The sequence below is a fragment of the Epargyreus clarus genome, unplaced genomic scaffold, assembly GCF_041222505.1.
Source record: "Epargyreus clarus isolate Ecla_fem2 unplaced genomic scaffold, WU_Ecla_fem_2.2 ptg000024l, whole genome shotgun sequence".
Taxonomy (NCBI): domain Eukaryota; kingdom Metazoa; phylum Arthropoda; class Insecta; order Lepidoptera; family Hesperiidae; genus Epargyreus; species Epargyreus clarus.
In genome coordinates this window covers 12,034,218-12,054,630 of record NW_027332231.1, presented here as the reverse complement: position 1 = coordinate 12,054,630, position 20,413 = coordinate 12,034,218, and the positions used below count along the sequence as shown (strand labels likewise).

At 33.6% G+C, this 20,413-nt stretch overlaps 2 protein-coding genes across 4 annotated transcripts in view; one reads left to right on the top strand and one right to left on the bottom strand.

Annotated features, from left to right (window-relative positions):
• The window catches only part of LOC140752400 (phospholipid phosphatase 2), a 92,649-nt gene that overhangs the window by 11,647 nt on the left and 60,589 nt on the right, over nt 1-20,413 (top strand). The window contains exon 1 of one of the 2 annotated variants that reach the window (XM_073086681.1): nt 3,419-3,765. The exons of the other annotated variant lie outside the window; for it this stretch is intronic. The gene's annotated coding sequence lies outside the window, so the exon portion shown is untranslated. Of the gene's footprint in view, nt 1-3,418; nt 3,766-20,413 lie in introns of those variants that run through there. 2 annotated transcript variants of the gene reach the window in all.
• LOC140752399 (BOS complex subunit NCLN) overlaps nt 13,704-20,413 on the bottom strand; it is a 217,814-nt gene continuing 211,104 nt past the window's right edge. For both annotated transcript variants that reach the window (XM_073086678.1, XM_073086679.1), the window contains one exon: nt 13,704-13,714. The gene's annotated coding sequence lies outside the window, so the exon portion shown is untranslated. The remainder of the gene's footprint in view (nt 13,715-20,413) is intronic.

Here is a 20,413-nt window from a genome sequence, read left to right as displayed (position 1 = left end):
ACTTTTATTAACTTAATTAAAAGTTTCTACAAACTTTTAACAAAGTTACGCCTGATACTATTAACTAATTAAACTTTTAAAAATAACGAATAAGTATGCTTATAAAATATTTGTTTAGATATACCAATCTAGATATACCAATATATTTAGGTACATCTAACTTATCATCTGATATTAACATTTACATTATCTACATATCAATAAACTGTCATTTATTATACCTTAAACACCTAAAATATCTTTTACTTAACAATGGCGTGCCAAAGGTACCATCTATCTTTTACCTGACACACGATTTTTGGCCTGCAAACTAATCTACCTGGCATTGAACCCAACACCCGATTTAAAGCTAAACCTTAAATCAAGCGTGGGAAATGTCATGGCGTACCTCAAATACAATGGAACAGGTAATAATGTAACTTCTTTGTTATTTTGAGGCAATCCCATGACACAATGGTTTTCTTATCGCGATGCATCGGTAGAATAATTACAGGTAGCTTGTTTCAATTTACTAAAACTCAGGTCACTCTGGTATTCAGGAAATGACGTATGTTAACTTTTGATGTCTTGATTGTGGACATACATTTTGGTATATAAAAAAATCAGAATTGAAGCAGTGCTAGCCTAGTGGCTAGCACTGCTTTAATTCAGATTTTTCTGAAACCACTAGGTTTCAGAAACTCTTAATCAAAGGTTCGAATCCCAGATACCTCTGATTTTTCTAAGCTATGTGCGTATTAGAAATTAATTATCTCTTGCTTAAGCGGTGAAGGAAAACATCGCAACGAAACTTGCATACCTGAGAAATCTAAAAAAAAAGTTTTCATAGATATGTAAAGTTTACCAATACGCACTTTGCCTGCGCGGTGAACTGTGGCCTAATCCTTCTAATTTATAGAGGGGACCCTTGCCCAGCAGCGGGACAAACATTACATTACATTATTAACATTGAAGTATCACGATGGTAATAATGATATTTTTCTATTATAAACACTTTTATTGTACTACTGCTGGGCATAAGTCTATTCTTCAAAGGAGAAAGATTTAAGCTAAAGTCCACCACGACGTAATGAGGTATGGTATACTTAACACACCTAGCGCCCTAGACATTTTTTTTTGTAAAAACTAGCACAAACCTCACAATGTTTTCTAATAAAGCAAGTAATAGACTTATTTCATTTATATAAATAATTATTATTCTTTTATCACAAAAAAAAACATTAACACAGTACTTAAAACACTCAAACAACACAGATTTTTTTCTTTTACTCAAACAAACCAACATATTAACACAGATAAAAAAATGAACCCGTATCGTAACAACAAGGCTTTTTTGTAATGTTTTATTTAACCCGAAATAAGGTCACGCTCTACGGAGAACCGATAAAAATAAACTTGAACTTTTTAAATAAAACATAACTAGATCTTTTGTTGTGTTTCAGCTTCATATGGTTTTTGTATGCTGCTAGGGTTGCCACCTATAATGTAATATAGTACCGTATTTTATTTTACTAAATTGCAGATAATATTAGAAATGCAGATATATTTAGAAAAAAGATTAATTCGGAAATCAGATTTCACATCTCGCAACTTCATGACACTCAAAGTGAGGTTTTAAAAAATATAAATTAATGTTTAGTGTATGTTAGAGTAAAAAAAAACAGTATAATCAGTTGCTGAAAAACGATTGTCATAATAAAAAAGTATGTGTCTAGTGAGACTGAAAAATACGTACTATTTTTTCCTGAATTCTTCAAATACTCTGATTTTGCATTTTTTACATAAATAATATTTTTTTAAACAAAGAAAGAAAGAGGCAACCCTATATGCCCAAAACATCTAAAAAGACGTTGAGTAAATGTTTCTCTAGCTCATCAACGTAACAATAAAAAAATCTAATTCAAAAATTAGTAGGTGTGTTACTTTTTTATAAGTATGTAGTGTGGTTAAGTTTACCCGCGTATCGTGTCCATATGAAACCTTACCCTCATACAGACATTGTACTACGATAATATTTACTGCTTCGTACTATTTAATAACACGGTAAGTAATTACCATCATCAAGTTATTTATAAATCAAAGCTCTTAAAGACTCAAGTTGTAACTTTACGCCTTGTATTGGTACATAGATTGTAGCGCCATCTAGTAACGAGTAGCGTATAACCTAGGATATACGATACTAACGCCATCTGTTGTTCAATAGCAAATTTACTTTTAAACAGTTTTCGTATTAGATTGTAAATGGATTATATTTTTTGTTTATTATAAAATAAAATAATTAGTTAAGCACAATATGAAATGGGAACTTGGTCAGAATTCCTACTTAGAAATAAACCAAAGCCGATTTTCATGCTTTTATGTTGGACCTACATATTAAACTTTTTCTGATAAAGTTTGCAGTTTTGTGTGTAGTTTTAAAGAAAATAATCACTTTATAGTAGGAACATCTGTAATATTTCACAATACCACTGAAATAAGATGCTCCACCCTAATGTATAGTTTAGGGAAACAGGTTTACGAATATAGTATATATGCGAGTTACGTGACATTTTTATTTACATGTTCATCCCTTAACCACTAAACAATGTGTAACATGTTCTTAGGAATACTTCGAGATTTCTACATTAACGAATATTTATTGGGGCTGTTGCGCTGGTCTTCCAATCCTCACTATATCATAGGTATATTATTAGCCCAGCCCCAAGACGAAAGCACAGGGAGACCTAGATGAAATTTATAATCCTAGATTTTTAGTCGGGTCTTATTGTAAGTTTGGAACCTGCTGAAGTTGGTCTGCAGTTAACTTCGTAGGATACCTAAAGGAACATAGGGAAGCTAATGTGAAGTTGGTTCAATGGCTAGGGCCTAGTGACCGGTCCAAAAGACCTTTAGTGTTAGTATTTTATTTTGGTAGCAAAGGTTAACAAAATTGGAGTAAGTGTTTATACAGCCCACCTACCATCGTAAGTGGCTACTTTCGCGTGTACATCTAACAAACTATAGAGCTGAAGTTTTACCTGAAGCTCTCCTCATCATAAATGCGTTGTCTCCTGAAGATTTAGATGGTCGAACCATACGTAAGTCAGCGGCATCCACACCTTTCCATCGAAACACAAAACTGCTTAACCCTAGAAAATTTAGGTATGACAATTATACTTCCCCTGTCAAACTACACTAGTTCCTAATGAAGGGAACATCATGTTTCTTAAAACCACTGACAATTCTCTAAGCCTAGCGGTTCAAAAGCCTTCATAACCCTACGTTGGCTTCTTGGTATTCAAAGTTTATTCTTCAGGTTACATTCCCTAATCGAGACGTTATCCGAGAAGATTCCATTCCGCTGAGATTACAAATTGCATTACGTACTTAGACATCCGTTGGAACGGTGGGTGGACCGATTGGAAGAACTGTCGGGTTCAGTGTTCAGTGTTCATTCGGACCGCGGTGAAGACAGCTGCTTCTACCGCTCCTCGCACCGCGATCGTACGTTCGAAATACGAAATACGAAATAAATAATTCAAAGTTTATTTTATTTTGGAAGTCGTTTCTGTTTTAAATTTTAAATATCGAATTCTAAGTTGTGTTGTTTGATTTCGATCGCTTTTATATTATACGATTATTTTTTTTTGACCGATTTGTGTTTGTGTGTGCGAAGTGCTTATTGGATTTGTCTTTTTGTTATTTTGATTTTTTTATAATAATAAAAAAGAGGTGAAAGAAATGCACGCGATAACTTCGGCTGTGTAAGCTGCGATCGTTTGTTTGGTAAGTTCTATCTAAGTAATAACTTCTTTTTAATTTTCTAATGTGTCTTTCTGAAATGATTTTATAGAATTCTCATTTAACGAATAACCTACCTACCTTGCTAACAAATGCTACATTAATTTATTTTTTACATATAAAGTAAAATATTTACGTTTTGTCCAAAGTTTTTGGACGTAATGAATTTAGCAATGTTTGTTCGAAAAAAATAATAAATCTTCGTAATCGTCTCATAAGTTTCCCAATGGCACCGGCTCTTAGAAGGGTTAAAGACATGGTTGACCATGATGTCCAAGGGGGAGTGGAGAGATGCACTTTTGAGAAAAGATCTGACATCACTTTATTTTCCTTCACCTTTAATTAATTAATTAAGTCACACGTAAGTATTATATATTTTTTCTAATACTAATATGGTTTCAAAAATTACTGCATAGGTACTCATCACTGCATACCTAATTAAAATTGATCGCGGCCGGTATAAGAAAGTACAAACAGTTAAACATCGCTTTACAAAATGAAGCAATTTAGTATTAAATAGGTGTATTATGTGGATGAAATTTAGATTTATATGAAAAACGTATATTTGTTTTAACAACGGAACTAAATCGATAATATCAAAACATTTAAAACTATCGCGGCATAGAAATCTCGTTTCATGTGTCACGCGTAGATTTCAATAAAAAAAAACATGCGAGCAATAAAAATATAGAGGTTACACGTGACTTACGCGTTCCATTTATGGAATTGCTATTCCAAATTCAAATGCATAAATATTACATTATAAAATTTGTTATGCTCAGGTCATCGACACGAGTTATTTTAGTGTTTTACACAATTAACGTAAAACTCGTGATTAGCCTAACGACCTTCTTAATTTAGGGGCAAAACAATTGCCCCAGAAATTTATTTTTTCTGTAGAAATTTCCATATTATACAGAGAGCATTAATTGCTTACATTGTGCACAAAGATATAAATTATATGATTAATATCATAGATTAGTAAAGATTACTCACTCCTAACAAGAAAATGTACCCAGTTTTGAGAATTAAAATAGTTGCGTAAAAAAGTTTTGCCACGTCTCTGTGCTAAAATATTCCTAAAACATTTAAAATAATTATTTATTTATTATGTAAATTACGCAGTATTAGTATAATACTAACTAAAGTATTATAATTTTCTCTAAAAATGTTTTTATTTGTCAAGAATTAAAAAAAAGAACTTACGATAATAAGCCGTTTGTGGCTTCATTCAATTTCAAGGCGGCGAAGTATCTTTACTAATCTATGATTAATATAGACGAATTTAATGTAATACGTAAGATTTTAAATGAGTAATCAAAATGTTTTGGTTACTTATTCAAACTTAACTATAAGCTTATTAAATAAATAAAATAAACTAAATTTAATTAGACTAAAATTTTGGGAATTTATACACTACATATGATATTTGAGCACTCATAAATCAATAGAAGTAAAGATAATAAATCTGAAAGTTCTGTCTAATATTGCAAATTATGTGATAACTATCAAAGTCTATATGTAGGAATATATCCAATTTTTGTTTTTAGCAGGTAACCCAAACAGTCATTATTACTATGGGACTATTACACTTTATTATTTACATTAACACATAATTTAATAAAGATTGGTCCTCGGGATTTGAACCTCGGACCTCTACGTAAAACCCTTTGGAGCGTTAGGCTATCGCTTTAAAAGCTTTAAATAATTAAGACTTGGGCTAAGTCTTATTTACATACACTATGTTGCAACCAACCTGATCTGGTTTAACGTATTAATAAAACAAACATATTCAAATAACGCTAATTTTATTCCAAAAATGCAAATCGACCGCATTGCATCCACCATTGCGCTAATGGCCGATTCTAATTAAAATTTCCATTATCTAATCATTTACTTGACTACGCATGGGCAGTATATTAGTGATATTAGTTTATAACATAACAACCTACTTCTATGGTAGAACCCTTTGTAGTTCGACAGCGGCATCATCAGCACACCTATTTCTGCCTAATAACAGCAGTGTTAAGCGCTGCTGTGTTCCGGTTTGAAGGTGTGGTAAGAGAGACATACTTATCTGAGATGTTTCATCTTAGTCCTAAGGGGTAACAAAGCAGTGGCCTCAAGTAGGGATTCCTTATCTGGGGTTGATTACAGATGTCCACGGGCAGGAGGTAGGTAGGGTCAGGTAGACTGCATAATCGTTTCCTACCTCCATGTTGCCAGAGTTTTTTTTTATAATATAGGATTAGCAGATGAGCATGCAGTCCACCTAATGGTAAGTGGCTACTGCCGCCCATGGACATCCGTAATCGACCCCAGATAGGATTAGATATTTCTACTTGAGATTGGCCGCAAATGCGCCGCTACCCCTCAGGACTAAGTTGAAACGCCTCGGAAAAGTATGTCTCCCTTACCACACCCTTCAAACCAGAACACCAGATCCATACGCAATGGCTTTAGAACTCAGGCTACTAAACAACAAACAACAACATAACCTTTATATAAAGCGTGATGTAACAACAGTAACAACAAAGTGGCATACGGAAATCGGCCGGAACGACCAGTTTACCGGCATGAGGGTTTGACCCCTTGCTAACCTTAGGGGAACCAACTATTATTTAATTAATGAATGGTGTATGAGTGATTAAGATTGATTATCGTCTGTGTATAGTACTGCCGGAATTTGGTGAAATGTATTTATTTTGTTTTAGTCTACGGGGGATTATAAATTGTTAGTTACAATATTTTTAATAGACTTCGAAGTGGTATCAGGTCTATGATTGCCTGTATTTTTATACTAGTACCTTATTTGGAACTAAAGGGCTACTTAATATAGTATCTAAGGTTTATGCTTAGTTTATGATCATAGGTTTTATAAGGTACTACAACTGTTTAACGTTTTTTTGGCACTGATACATTTTTTGTAGCATGTAGCAGTGTAAGCAGCGCTGTGTTTTGGTATAAAGGGTAGTAAAGCAGATTAGTTTTCGAGGCGCTCCACCAGTCTTTAGTGGCAGCACACCTGTAATCGACTTCACTTATACGTTCCAGCTTAGTCCTAAGTACCAACGCACCTGTGATCAACTTCACTTAGAACTTCTGACCTATTTGCGGTCACTACAGGTGTTCAAGGGCAACAATGACTCCTTACGAACGGCTTGCTACCACATTTTCATAAAAAGTATATATACCTACTTAATACCTAGATTTTAGAAATTAATAGTGTAAAGCGCTATCGTAAAAATACTCGCCTTTAATTTATGTGCTTATTTATTATATAATTGCAAACATAAAGTTATGTAACATAACTGCTATCATAAAGTTTTAATAGGAAACCTCAATAACTGATGGATTTCTAGCCATTAAAACCTAAATATAAATATTGGCTGAATTACAAGTAAATAGGCACTGTACTAAAAGTTCACACAAGATTAGATGGGTAGGAACTAGACAGGATTGAACCCGGTACCCTGCAGTACCACGCGTCACTACCTAAAGATACTAAAAGACAACAGTACACTCAGTAAGAGTTTTTATATCACGGCGTGCGTAAATTGACGTTTTACGCACGCTTCGCGTGCGCAAAACCCCCATTTCCGACCCCGTAATATAAAATTTTATACAACACGCGGACGAAAAATGTTTTTCTGACTCGTGTGATTGCAGTCCTCGCCTGCGGCTCGGCCTGCAAACTCACACTTGTCAGAAAAAAATTTTTCGTCCTCGTATCGTACTGTACTATTACGTTTTGATAAAAATGACTGTTTTGTTTTTGTTTACGTATTTCCCATATATTTCCAATCAGTTCTGATACAATCCGCTAGGGGCGCTTATTGGAAATGTATGGGCAAGTACGTAAACAAATACCGAAACAATCATTTTTGTAAAAACGTAAATACTCATACTCAGAGTACGGAGTACTAAATGACCGCATTACATCACATTAATTAGGCTATCATCAACTCTACGATTAGTTGCCAAAACAGACGCTTGATAAGAACTTCAATTAATATTAATATTCGCAACGACAGTTACAAGTGAACAACAAGATAATTCTTTGACCCGAATATCTGTTATATAAGAGCATAGCTGGTATTCAATGAATATTAGCTATTCATTGTTTTGAATGAAATTTAATGCTAGACGCGTCTATTTTTAGCGAAAGAAATCCGAAATTTCCTAAGAAGTATGGGTCAATTTCGACTTCGGATTATGTTTGGATTTCCGCATCGACTAATTTATCTGAAATTGATTCCTGTTTTTCTAAAACTGAAAATCTGTCGTTTTCAAATTGGTATGCAGTTGCGCTGCATTGTTGCATAAGTCAAATGTACTTATCTACCGCCGCAGACTAACTTCCAGTATTTTTGCCAGAATCCATTTCTGGTAAAAAATCTGTACCTCTCTGAGAATATAATTTACAATTCTGTAAATAAGATTTTCTTACGATGTTTTCCGTTAACAAATTAAAAATAGTATTGTTTTAAGTATTGTTCGCACGACGAACTAGAATGATAAAACATTAAAATTCGTATCACCAAACTATCAGACCTTATTTTTTTTATCAATGTGATTCAATTTTGACATGATGATATTCAACTTTTTAACCAATGTTAAGTTAATCTTCTGCATAATTTTATTTTATTCCTGGTTTTAAAGCTAAGCTACTACATATTATATTGTTACATATTTCCATTCTTAGTAAACTCTATAAAGAAGCTTTCAAATCAAATGTTTCCGGTGGAAAGATATATCGTTGTGTGGGTGTGTCCAACGGCGTATTCGTGTTCGATACACATACAACAGTAATGACATAATGTTGTTATACAGGGTGAATTTTTCAAACGGGCTTTCAGGGCCAAATCCGAAACTACAAGGATTAGCGAAAAATGCTGAAAGGAGTTACGAAGCCGATTTTGATAAAAACTAAAACTGATGCAGTTTTAGTTTTTATGTTTTTAGTTTTATATATAATATATAAATATCTTTATATCGATATATAAATCTTAAATCTTTTTCCCTAGCCGGGAATCGAACAAACTCATTTTGAAAAAAAAAACACCCTCTATATTATTCCACTATCTGATAGTGTTGCTTATAAGGATCAAATTCTCACCATATCCCAATAGATGGCACTGGTAGCATGTAATCTGCATGGTACTTAACATATACATAATACAAATAAACAATTATTACTTGAGTAATGATCACGACTAATTATATTTTATTGCGTCCTGAAGATTTAATAGCCTGAATTATTATTAATTGCCTATTAATAATAATCGGATGACTATTAATTTATTAATAATAGATGTTTATAGTGGTTTATAACTGTACGCAGGACTGTTTGCAGACCCATAGTTCGATTCTAGAAGCATTACCGTCTCATTTCCCTTTGCCGAATAATAAAAATATTGAGCACTCCTGTGTTAGTTCGAAGAGAGTATAGGACACACAGCACTTCAGTAGCCCTCAGGGGTAACAAGGCTAAGTTCAGGCAGGGTTAATGCTGGTATATTACTTAAATTGTATTTCAAAAGCAGTTAATAATAATAGATGTGACTTTGAGGGAATCTATATAATTAAAAAGTTAGGATTTAAACTACTTCGTAACATTTCACCCACATAAATAAATAAACGCTTTCTACACTCGCAGCCCCACACTAGGATTCCCTGTGCCGTGGGTGCCATGGACACACACATAGACAAATACACAACACCCAGACCCAGAAACAGAAAGCTAAATTCATCATTTAGATATCTGTCTGATCGGGAATCGAACCCGGGACCCTTTGCGCGTCAGACCGGTATGGTGACCGCTCCGCCACGCGGGTCGTCGAACATGTAGGCTACGTGATATTAAATAACAATTAACTGTCCTTACTTATCCTTACGTTGCTCTATTTTGGAGCGAAACACGTGATGGACGTATGTATATATGGTGGTGGATGTTTTATTTTTGTATGCGCATGTATTCTATGCGGCAGGGAGGGTGGTGCTTATTGCACGGTTTAAAGTATATATCATCATAATTATATCAGTTATATGTTAACAAATGCCTTTTTCAAACATTTAAGAATGTTTAATAAGTTTCATTAAGTAAGCTATACTAATTTACCACACTCACAGTAATATATTAATTTGTATCCGGATTGGTTGCAATGGCCATGTACTTACAGCATGTACACTTGTTCTTTATAACCTCAGACCAAAAATATAGACGTAGCTTCAGTAACAATGAAACTCATTATAATATGATATTTTCAACACTTTAAAAAACATTTTTATATAAAAAAAACATGGAATAAATATTATATTACTGAATACATTTATATTTGAACCACGTGAAAGTATTCAAATAAATTGCACTAGTATCTGCGCCGAATTGGCAAATTTGGGGAGACAACGCCATCTAGTGTCTGTGTTGCCTGCGTCTGACAGACTTGTTATTTTTTTCTATTTCTAAATTTATTCTGTAATATGTTTAATGGCATTTTTCTTATCACGCGGGTTTCAGTCCGCTTGTGGATCTAGTTCGCACGCGTGTCAATTATATCCTCTATCACTCCTTTTTATAGATACTTTTCCTGTCATGTAAGTCCCACGCAAGTGGAACACAAAGTTACGTAAGTGTATTCACGCATGCAGTTGAGATATGCATGCATAGATCTGCGTGACAAGAAACAGGCCCTTACTCATAACGTGCATCTACATACATTATAGTATTTATTCCAAGTGTATAAAAAATGCCTCTGATAAACAGCGCAGTTTCTCGCACCTTATCGATACGCCGTGACCTCTGTTAACACGTGAATGACACTTGCTGATAGGAACCAGTTCCGTCATAAACAATGTAGTGTATTCAAATTTAATGGAACTGGGAGATTTACTTGGAAGGTACCCTGCATTCTCATAGAAACCTTTATTTCAAAAATCTCTAGGGGTCTGGAATAAATATAAATGAACTTAGTCTGTGAATGACAAATAAGGTACTCCCGTTTGAAGAATATTTCATTTCTCGCCTCCTAATGTGAAGAAATTAGGAACTTTAAGTACCCTTAAACGGCTTGACTGATTTTGATGAGAATTTACTTATTGGATCATTTTTTTTATATTATGAGAGTAGCAGACGAGCATGCAGTCCACCTGATGGTAAGTGGCTACTGCCGCCCATGGACATCTGTAATCAACCCCAGATAGGATTAGATATTCCTACCTGAGGTCGGCCACAGATGCGCCGCTACCCCTGAGGACTAAGCTGGAACGCCTCGGAAAAGTCTATCTCCCTTACCACGCCCTTCAAACCGGAACACAGCAGCGCCTAACACTGCTGTTATTAGGTAGAAATAGGTGTGGCGGTGGTGCCGCCGGAGTCGAACCACAAAGGGTTCTACCACCTTCATCTGGATAATTCTTTGCTTTAAACCCGCTAGATGGTGGTCTTATCAAGACTGATTATATTTTCAAACCAAACTTTTATATTTTTTTTGTGGGTTACTCAAAAACATACTCTACTCAGTCTCTCAGCTACTCTCAACATTTTTAATTCAATATTTTTTAATTTACAAATTAGTAGTTCGCTACTAGAATAATAGAATCAAAGGAAACAGAACACTTTTCCTTACTAACAGTAACAGTTAGAGCGCATTGTCTGTTTGTGTGTCAGTTATGACTGCAACTTTCTTCCTTCAAATTGGGTCACACAGCTGTTTGCACTCTTTTCGCGGGTGTCCTGCTTTCAGGCGCGTCCGGGTGTCAAAGTTATATAAATCTGGTTTACTACCTATATTTATCTACACTAAAATTATAAAGAGGAAAACTTTGTTTGTTTATTTGGTTGTAATGAATAGGCTCAAAAACGACTGGACCGATTTTAAAAATTCTTTCACCTTTCGAAAGCTACATTATCTACTAGTAACATAGTCTATATTTTATATGAAATATATTTGATAAATAGATATTGAGGCGGTACAAAGTTTGCCGGGTCAGCTAGTAAGTTATAAATTAGTTTTTTTTACTTTTCTTCCCCTCGGAGTCCGATATCAGAACCATAGACCGTTCAGTTTTCTAAAATTCATGTTTTGTGATAAATATTCATGATATTATATGGTCCGCGTAAAAATGCTAGTCCGCTCTGAATATAGAAACATATCGCGTCGCATAGTAAATTGTATGACTACACCTGCTCGCAACAACTTCAGAGCGGACTAGCAGTTTGGCGGGGACATTGTAAATCTAGCAACATATATATTTTTTATAAACATTTTTTGTCGTCAGACAATAATTAAATTGTTTTATCAGTGTTTCATTAAATACGTATTTAATCGCATATGAAGCTGACCCGAGGTTAATAACATTAGAGATGATTACCTACATAATAATCTAAATAACCTATTTGTAAGATGGTTTTCTTGCTTTGATTTGAAGCTACACTAAATCCATTACTCAATAATTTATTTGCTATAAAATACGGTAAATTGCTTATAAAAACTTCATTATTTATTTCTTTTCAATAAATCGCTCCAAAAACATTATGGCATTATTTAATTACGCACTTAAAATATATTCAACCTTTTTTTTACTCTATGCGCCTAAAATGTAGCATCAATAATATGATTATACTTTTGAACCGCAATAGATATGAAAGGCGTTTAACCGAATTGAAGACGATTCAAGCATTTATTGTCATTCGTTCAATGAACCGTAAGTACTTACTTACTAAGTTGTTTTTATACTTGTTCTTATATACAGATTTACAGAATAGTTGTGCCCAAAAGCAATTTTAACTGTTATTAAGGTTCGTCATATTTTTTCTTTTTATTAAGGTAGGTATATTTTTTATTACTTTTTACAGTACCTCAGTACATACATAAGTAAATAAGTACCTACGTACTTAAAGTTACATATTATGTTCAAGCAGTAATTACACCTGAAATTAGGAGATCACTTCCATCTAAGGCAAGGCAACACGCCCATATAAGAAAATCTTATTATAAATAAAATCTCTGATCATAAATCTATTTTGTTCTGACTAAATTTGGAACGCCTTTGGTACCAACTTAATTGATCCACAAAAAGTTTATAGGAGTGCATACTTTTTAGGTAAGGTAACATTCTTTACTCGATTCACATAGTTAAAAGTTAATCTGTAAATTCTGTAGCGGCATAGCTTAGTCACTTGTAATTACATCGCGCCGAGTGTGTGAACGCACAATCCATAAACAATCAACAGTGAGTGCGAACGAGACACAAATATATCACCGATTCGTAAGTGCGAGCGAGATGACACGATGCAATCATTTACGCGTTACGCACATTATGCCTTGGATAATAGTCATAGAGAAAAGTGTAACAAAAGGTGCATGATAAATTATGTTGTTATGCCAAGTGCAAGTAAAAGAACAGGATTATTAAAATGCATATAAAAATGTAAGTACTATAAAATATTTATTTAATATTAAAATATATTATATACTTACATATTTTAGGTTAAAAGCTTAATATTTACCTATCAACACTTTTAAAGGAAAACATTTATTTAATCGGAAATGAACCTATGACATATGATGAGGAAATATTAATTATAAGTTAAAAATAAATTATCAAAGATATGTGTTTTTGGGAAAAAACATTTTAAGAGGATTTAAGCGGAAATTACGCGTTATTTAGTATGCGTTAGTTTTAAGAACTAATATATTATTTCCAATGAATATTTCTAAAATAAATTTAAGATAGAGAAAGATATTTTTGGATTGCACGTAATAAATATAAAATAATTCAATAGGTCTTCCAAATAATTAAAAAAATTAGTCTTAAATGCACAGATAAATTTTATGATATTAAGTATAATTTATTAAAATCGCAGACGTAAGTGGAATATTTCATAATTTTTGATAGACAACACAAGCATGTGGCATCCCCCACATTGTATCTTGCGACCTCATACATGCGATACAGCATGAAGCCGGCTTTGTTTATAAACAGCTGCTCTCTGTACCGTTAAAAGCTAGGAAATGACGGACAAACTTAAGAATACACTTAGCTTGAGATACGGGCTTTTACGTTTGTATACTTTAAAAACATTGCTTTCTTTTGTATGAGAAAAAACTTAATGCAATATTTATTACACTATCAGATAGTGTCGCTTGATATGATCAAATCTCTGGGCGATAATGATATTGAAATAAAATTTATGATTTATGAAAAACTAAAGAAAAAGGTAGTTTTTAAAATAATAGTTTTTCATAACTTTTCTTAGTAACAATTTTTTATTTTTTTATTTTCACTTAATCACAGTCCGACTAGGATTTAAAATAGTTTCTTTTTTACTAATTGAACAGATTTTCTTATTCAAATCTTCTATTATTTCCAGTCTACACTACAAATTGACAAAAATAAACGGAATAATTGATACAATGGCGGAAATTTATTTATTATCTGTTATTGACCGAATTGTCATTGCGTAAAATGAAAATAAATTATGAAATAATTCACAGATTGGTTAAAAAGAAATACGTTATAAGAATTTAAGTATGTTAATGCTCCTTTGGCTTACAATAATAAAACGTTTAATGGTTATGACATATCTAATTGAGATAACAATGGCTGCGACGCTAAGCAAAACCATATTTTGACAACTTCCATCTTTATGTTAATTACTTAAAAATAAATGAAGAATAGATTTTTTTCTTTCCTTTCTTTTGGGACGTCGATTGAAAAATAAAATATAGATTAAAAATCACGCGCGCACATCGACATCGGCATGCGCACCTGTCAATTGCAGTGTTGCACAACAATAAATCGATGAATATTTTGCTAGTAGTTTGTTCAGTCATGTGGAAAATATATAGTATTATATTGGTAATACTATGGCGTATTTGTAGCCACTAACTTTTAAATAGATAAATGTGTGCAATAAAATACATTTAACAGTTTCAAATTGGTAAAGCCCGCGAAAAAATGCTAGGCCGCTCTAAAGTTGTTGCGAGCAGGTGTAGTCATACAATTTACTATGGCGTCGCGGTTCATTTCTATATTCAGAGAGGACTAGCAGTTTACGCGGACTATACCTTCTAATATTATTTATACTTCGGATAATGTGGGATTTAAAACAACTGCTTAAGTAGGTATTTATACGTATTTTAATGCGACAATTTTCTTAATCTTTAGGGCATTATTTGGAAGTTTACTGATTTATAGGTGATTCTCGGATCCACAAAAAAGTTATTTAAACAAATAAAAAAGATATATTTAAGCCTAATAGCGAGTATAATAGCCCATTAACATTGGTGACTCAAATCTTGTCCCGGAATTGATTCCCGATTCAAATAATTTGTATGCGTACCTTTAACTATGGTTCCGGTAGCTTATAGCTTCGGTATAACCGTAAAAATAATCTCAGATAAGACTTTCTATCGCTCGGTGCTTTAGTTTACGCCGAATGAAAATAGATGGCGCTGAAAACACTACACTGAAACATCTATGTGAAACATGAAAATATTTTTCTGTGTATCATCATCATCAACCCATTACTGTCCCACTGCTGGGCACGGGTCTCTCCTCAGAATGAGCAGGATTAGGCCATAGTCCACCGCGCTGGCCAAGTGCGTATTGGTAGACTTCACATACCTTTGAGATTTTTTTTTTATAAATCTCTCAGGTATGCAGGTTTCCTCACGATGTTTTCCTTCACCGTTTAAGATCGAGATGCCGGATTTCTTAACCACTAGGCTATCACTGCTTTTATTTTATATAATGTTAAAATAATCTTTTATTTAATATATAAATATTATTTATTTTTCTGTGTATATTTATTGTATATTCAAGTAACTATCCAGCTATTAATATGGATGTATTTTGCAATGACAGTTTGGAAAACCGTAAAACGCCTGATGAAAATTCTAAAGTGACGTACTGATTTTCCCGCCATTATTTATTCCTTTTGCGACATCTGTGGCGCTTGTAAAGTTTAGGCACACTCAGAAACTTAATGCAGTTCTTACACGTACCCGGCGCCTCGGCTGTCAAACAGATAATAAAGTTGTTGTTGCAAGTTGTTGTTTTTTTCGACACGACTCTATAATATTGTTTATGCATAAACTCTATGGTACAACCGCGTGTTAAATTTAGTAACCACTACTTAATACGGAATTTATTAATATCGATGACACTTTTATATTTTCCGGGATTTCTATTTTAGTCTATAAAGATCAGAAATAATTTCCCGGGAAATAAGCCCCGTTTGACATTTCTTTATGCGGAAGTGCATTTTATTGCATACAGTTTATGTCGGCCATGGTGTTATAAAATGGAAGTAAACATTATTTTCTTTTATGGGAACTCGTTTTATGCATTAATTTTAATATTAGTGGCAGTATTGTTGCGAATGTTCATACTACCGGTGTTAAGCAAGGTTCCGGGTTCGATCCCCGGCCAGACATTTAATGTTATTTTTTTCTGGGTCTGGGTGTTTACGTACTAACACACGCCGAATTCTTTATGTGACTATCAGTGTCCCTATAAGTGGACAAGGATTGAACCCGGAACTCTGTGTAACAGACCGGTATGATAGCCACGCAGTTAGCCCTATCTTCATTTGCAGTCAAAGAGTAAAGTCTAATAGAAAATTTGATTAAATAGTTGAATGATAAGTCCTTCAACTCGTAACTATGATTTGGCGTACAAAATTGCCCCTTTTATATCTTTTATCTTGTAAGGGGCCCCTCTCAGCGAGTATGATTCCTAATTGTTCGGAATAATAGCCCTAAGACTAGACCTAGCTGAAATAATGGTGATATTAAAGATTTTCCGTACCAGTTCACTTTTGCAAAGACTACCGTTGAAAGGTCGCACAGTCATTTACAACCTTTTCCTGCTAATAAATACTCTTGGATTTCACACTTATATATTGTAGTATTAGGCATTCTAACGGCTTTCATTAAAACATAATTATTCTCACATCTGTACCTATGTAAATACGAAACCACGAAAAAATAAAAATTACGATTTAATTTGAGGGTGGTAGAACCCTTTGTGGTTCGATTCTGGGTACCACTACCAAAATCTGCCTAACGACAGCAGTGTTAAGAGCTTTGTTGTAAGGGTGTGGTAAGGAACACATATCCGAAGCGTTTCAACCTAGTGCTCAGGGGTACCGGCGCATCTGTGGCCGACTTCAAGTAGGAATATCTTATCCTATCTGGGGTTGATCACAGATGTCCATGGGCAGCAGTAGCCCCAATATCCACTCACCATCCACCACCTCGTGCTCACACACCCACGTGCTCGTCAGCTACTTCTATATCATAAATGCAGCAAAAGGCACGTCGGTGGCTCCATGACAGTCGAACTACATAGGGTATCTTTGAAATTTATTAGTCTAACTCCACACGGCAGAGTGGGTGAAAGTTAATTAATCATGAAGATAGTAACCGTTTCACTACAGTACCACTACCACACCTAAGGACAAGCATATAAATAAAATTTAAGTTGTATATGATTCTGTTAAATAAAGAAAGCTATATTTTATCTAACACATATATTAATTAACTAGCTGACCCGGCAAACTTTGTACCGCCTCAAAATTTATTTATCAAATATATTTTATATACAATATAGCCAATGATACTCGTGGATAAAGTAGCTTTCTAATGGTGAAAGAATTTTTAAAATCGGTCCAGTAGTTTTTGAGCCTATTCATTACAACCAAACAGACAAACAAAGTTTTCCTCTTTATAATATTAGGTATAATAATTAATATAACATATATATTAATATTAGTTATTTAATATAACACATATATTAATTATTATAATTACTAAGAAATAAAGTAAAAAATAGTCCATTAAACAATAAATTAAAAAATAAATTATTTAAAGTTTACAAATACGAAAAACAAGAATATAAGTATTTTTTTGAAGTAATTTAGAAGATACCAAAACTACAGGACTATAATACCCGAAAACCACATTAGAATAAGCTCATTATTAAAAAAATGTTTGTTTGTCCGTTTTAAAAATCGCTATTATACTCAAAATTTAATTTACGTAAAGAATTAGGAGTAGATTATTTGTTACAATTAGACTATGTTTAATCAAAATTTCAGTGCTTTAGGAGAAAAACGTAATAAGAGCAAAAATGGTTCGCTGACATTATAAGACCAAACGGAAGAGCTTCGTGATAACATTGTCAAAAGAGATTGATGTTAAAAGTGCAATTTTTGCAATTAACAAGTATGTCTTCTAGACCATCGATTGTAACTTTATTATATTTCCTTAAGCCTGTATAGATATTTTTGTAGAGATGTTGCAGGGAGGTTTCAGTAAAAGAGGCGTATTGCTTTGATGATGTCTTTATTATAACTGTTTTATGTGACTTAACGTAATTTATAAGTATGAGTCTTACGCACACGACATTTTAACGCCAGTAGGTACATTTTTGTCTTTAAATATAACATCGGAAGGGAAGAAAATCATAAGATTATTAATTTAAGGACAAATATAAGAATATCCGGTTTCATTATTGTGGTCATATGTAGATATAGGGTATAAAAATGCTCATTATTCAATGAGTAGCATAAGTATATCTTTTAACCACAACAATAGCCTTATGTTACACTTATTCATGTAAGTTACGTGAACTCAGACCAAAAATAAATAGATTAAGCTTCTACTTAATATTGAAAATTACCGTTTTAAATGAAGTAAATACATGCACAAGTTATGCCTATTACTTTAGATATAACCACTTTACAATATTGCCATAACATTCAGTTATATAAAAGTTCAATATAAAATCATAAAATTTTAGTGTGGATTAGTGACGTTCTTTAGCATCTGTTATTAAAAGAAGTTATAAACAATTTCTAAAACGCAACTAAGATAGAAAAATCAGAACCAACCTTTAATGTAAGAAATTTGAGCCACTCATATTATTTTATTTTGTGTGTCAACCCTAATTTACCCTAATTTAAAAACAAAAATCTGGCAACCCTAGAAGCGAGTGCAGTGAAATCACCTGCCACTTTCAGCGGAGATCTTGCAACACCAATTCCGTCGATACTGCATGCAAAACTGCATCAATATTCAGCTGCGCCTATGAATTGGCTAAGACTAAAGGACTTATCCCATCGCGAAAGGTAAACGATAAACGATTCGTCAGATTAAACGGGATATGAGAAATTCTAACGCTTAACATTGCTATCAAAATATCGACATTGACGCGAAGCGGGTCCGGTCATAGTCAAATTTTACATTTAAACTTTAACTTATTTCAACTTACTATAAAAAAGTCTCTTTTTTAAGTTTTAAATATATTTCAACTTTTATGAGGCTTATTTACCATCGCCGACTTATATTACTTTAATAAAACATAATTTTATTATTAGTATTTCCATCCGTCAGCGTTTGTAGGTCAACTGCTGGCCTCAGGCCATTCATTTCACCGTAGCATGAATTCCACCTGATGGTAAGTGGCTCCTGCCGCCCATAGACATCTGAAATAAACCCCAGATATGATTAGATTTCTACCTGAGATCGACCACAGATGCGCTGTTATCCCTGAAACGCCTGCAACCCCTGAGGACCAAGCTGGAATGCCCTGGAAAAGTAGCCTCCCTTTTCACACACTTCAAACCAGAACACGGCAGCGCTTAACACTTCTGTTATTAGGCAGAAATAGGTCTAGCGGTGGTGCCGGCGAAGTCAAACCACAAAGCGTTCTACCACCTAGAAAATTATTTTCTATTCGCTTAATATTTTTCGCTGATGGTACAACGTGTGAATAAAACAAGACGGCAACTCAATAAATCAATACAATGAGTCCATGTAAATGTAAATCGGCACGCATTTCTTTATATAGGCTATCTACGATACATAGTAACACGTAAATATTGTGTGCCGAATGCGAAATTTCTAACTCAGACCAAAAACATAGACTAAGCATCTTGAACGAAAAAGAACCATACTAAAATCATATGGATTAGTCTACACTAATATCTTATACCTTAACTATAAGTAGGTATAATTCGCGTAAAGGACTAGTGCACTGTGAATATAGAAATGAATCGCGTCGTAATGGTAAATTGTATGTCTACACCTGCTCGCAACAACTTCAGAGCGGACTAGCAGTTTGGCGGTAACTATACTACTATTGACCTTAACGCTAACAAAAACATAGACATCCCGTTTTAATAAAATTGAAGACTAATAAAATTATACAGATTGTGTAGTACCCTAACGCGCGTTATTAATAATCAATCTATCCAATCTTCACTGTCCAAAGGTTGAAGTTTGACAATGTCTAGTATGAAGAAATTTTCAAATGTCAATGTTTGGTGATTATTTATTAAATTAAATCAAATCGATCCCTTTTTATTAAGGAACATGGGTAGAATATTAAGCGTGTTGCGAAAAAGGCTTTGCAATCCTCCATATACCCGCCACAGATGGGCATACAATAAATTATTAAACAGCAATTAATGAAATACATACAATGTTAATCGTGCCTATTGTTTTAGAACGCAATATGGAAGGTGTTTGGAATAGTCATTAGTAATTCAGTAATGCGAATAATGTATTTCGATGTCATATAAAAAGTTAAAATTAGTGTTCTTCACGAATCCACCCTTGCA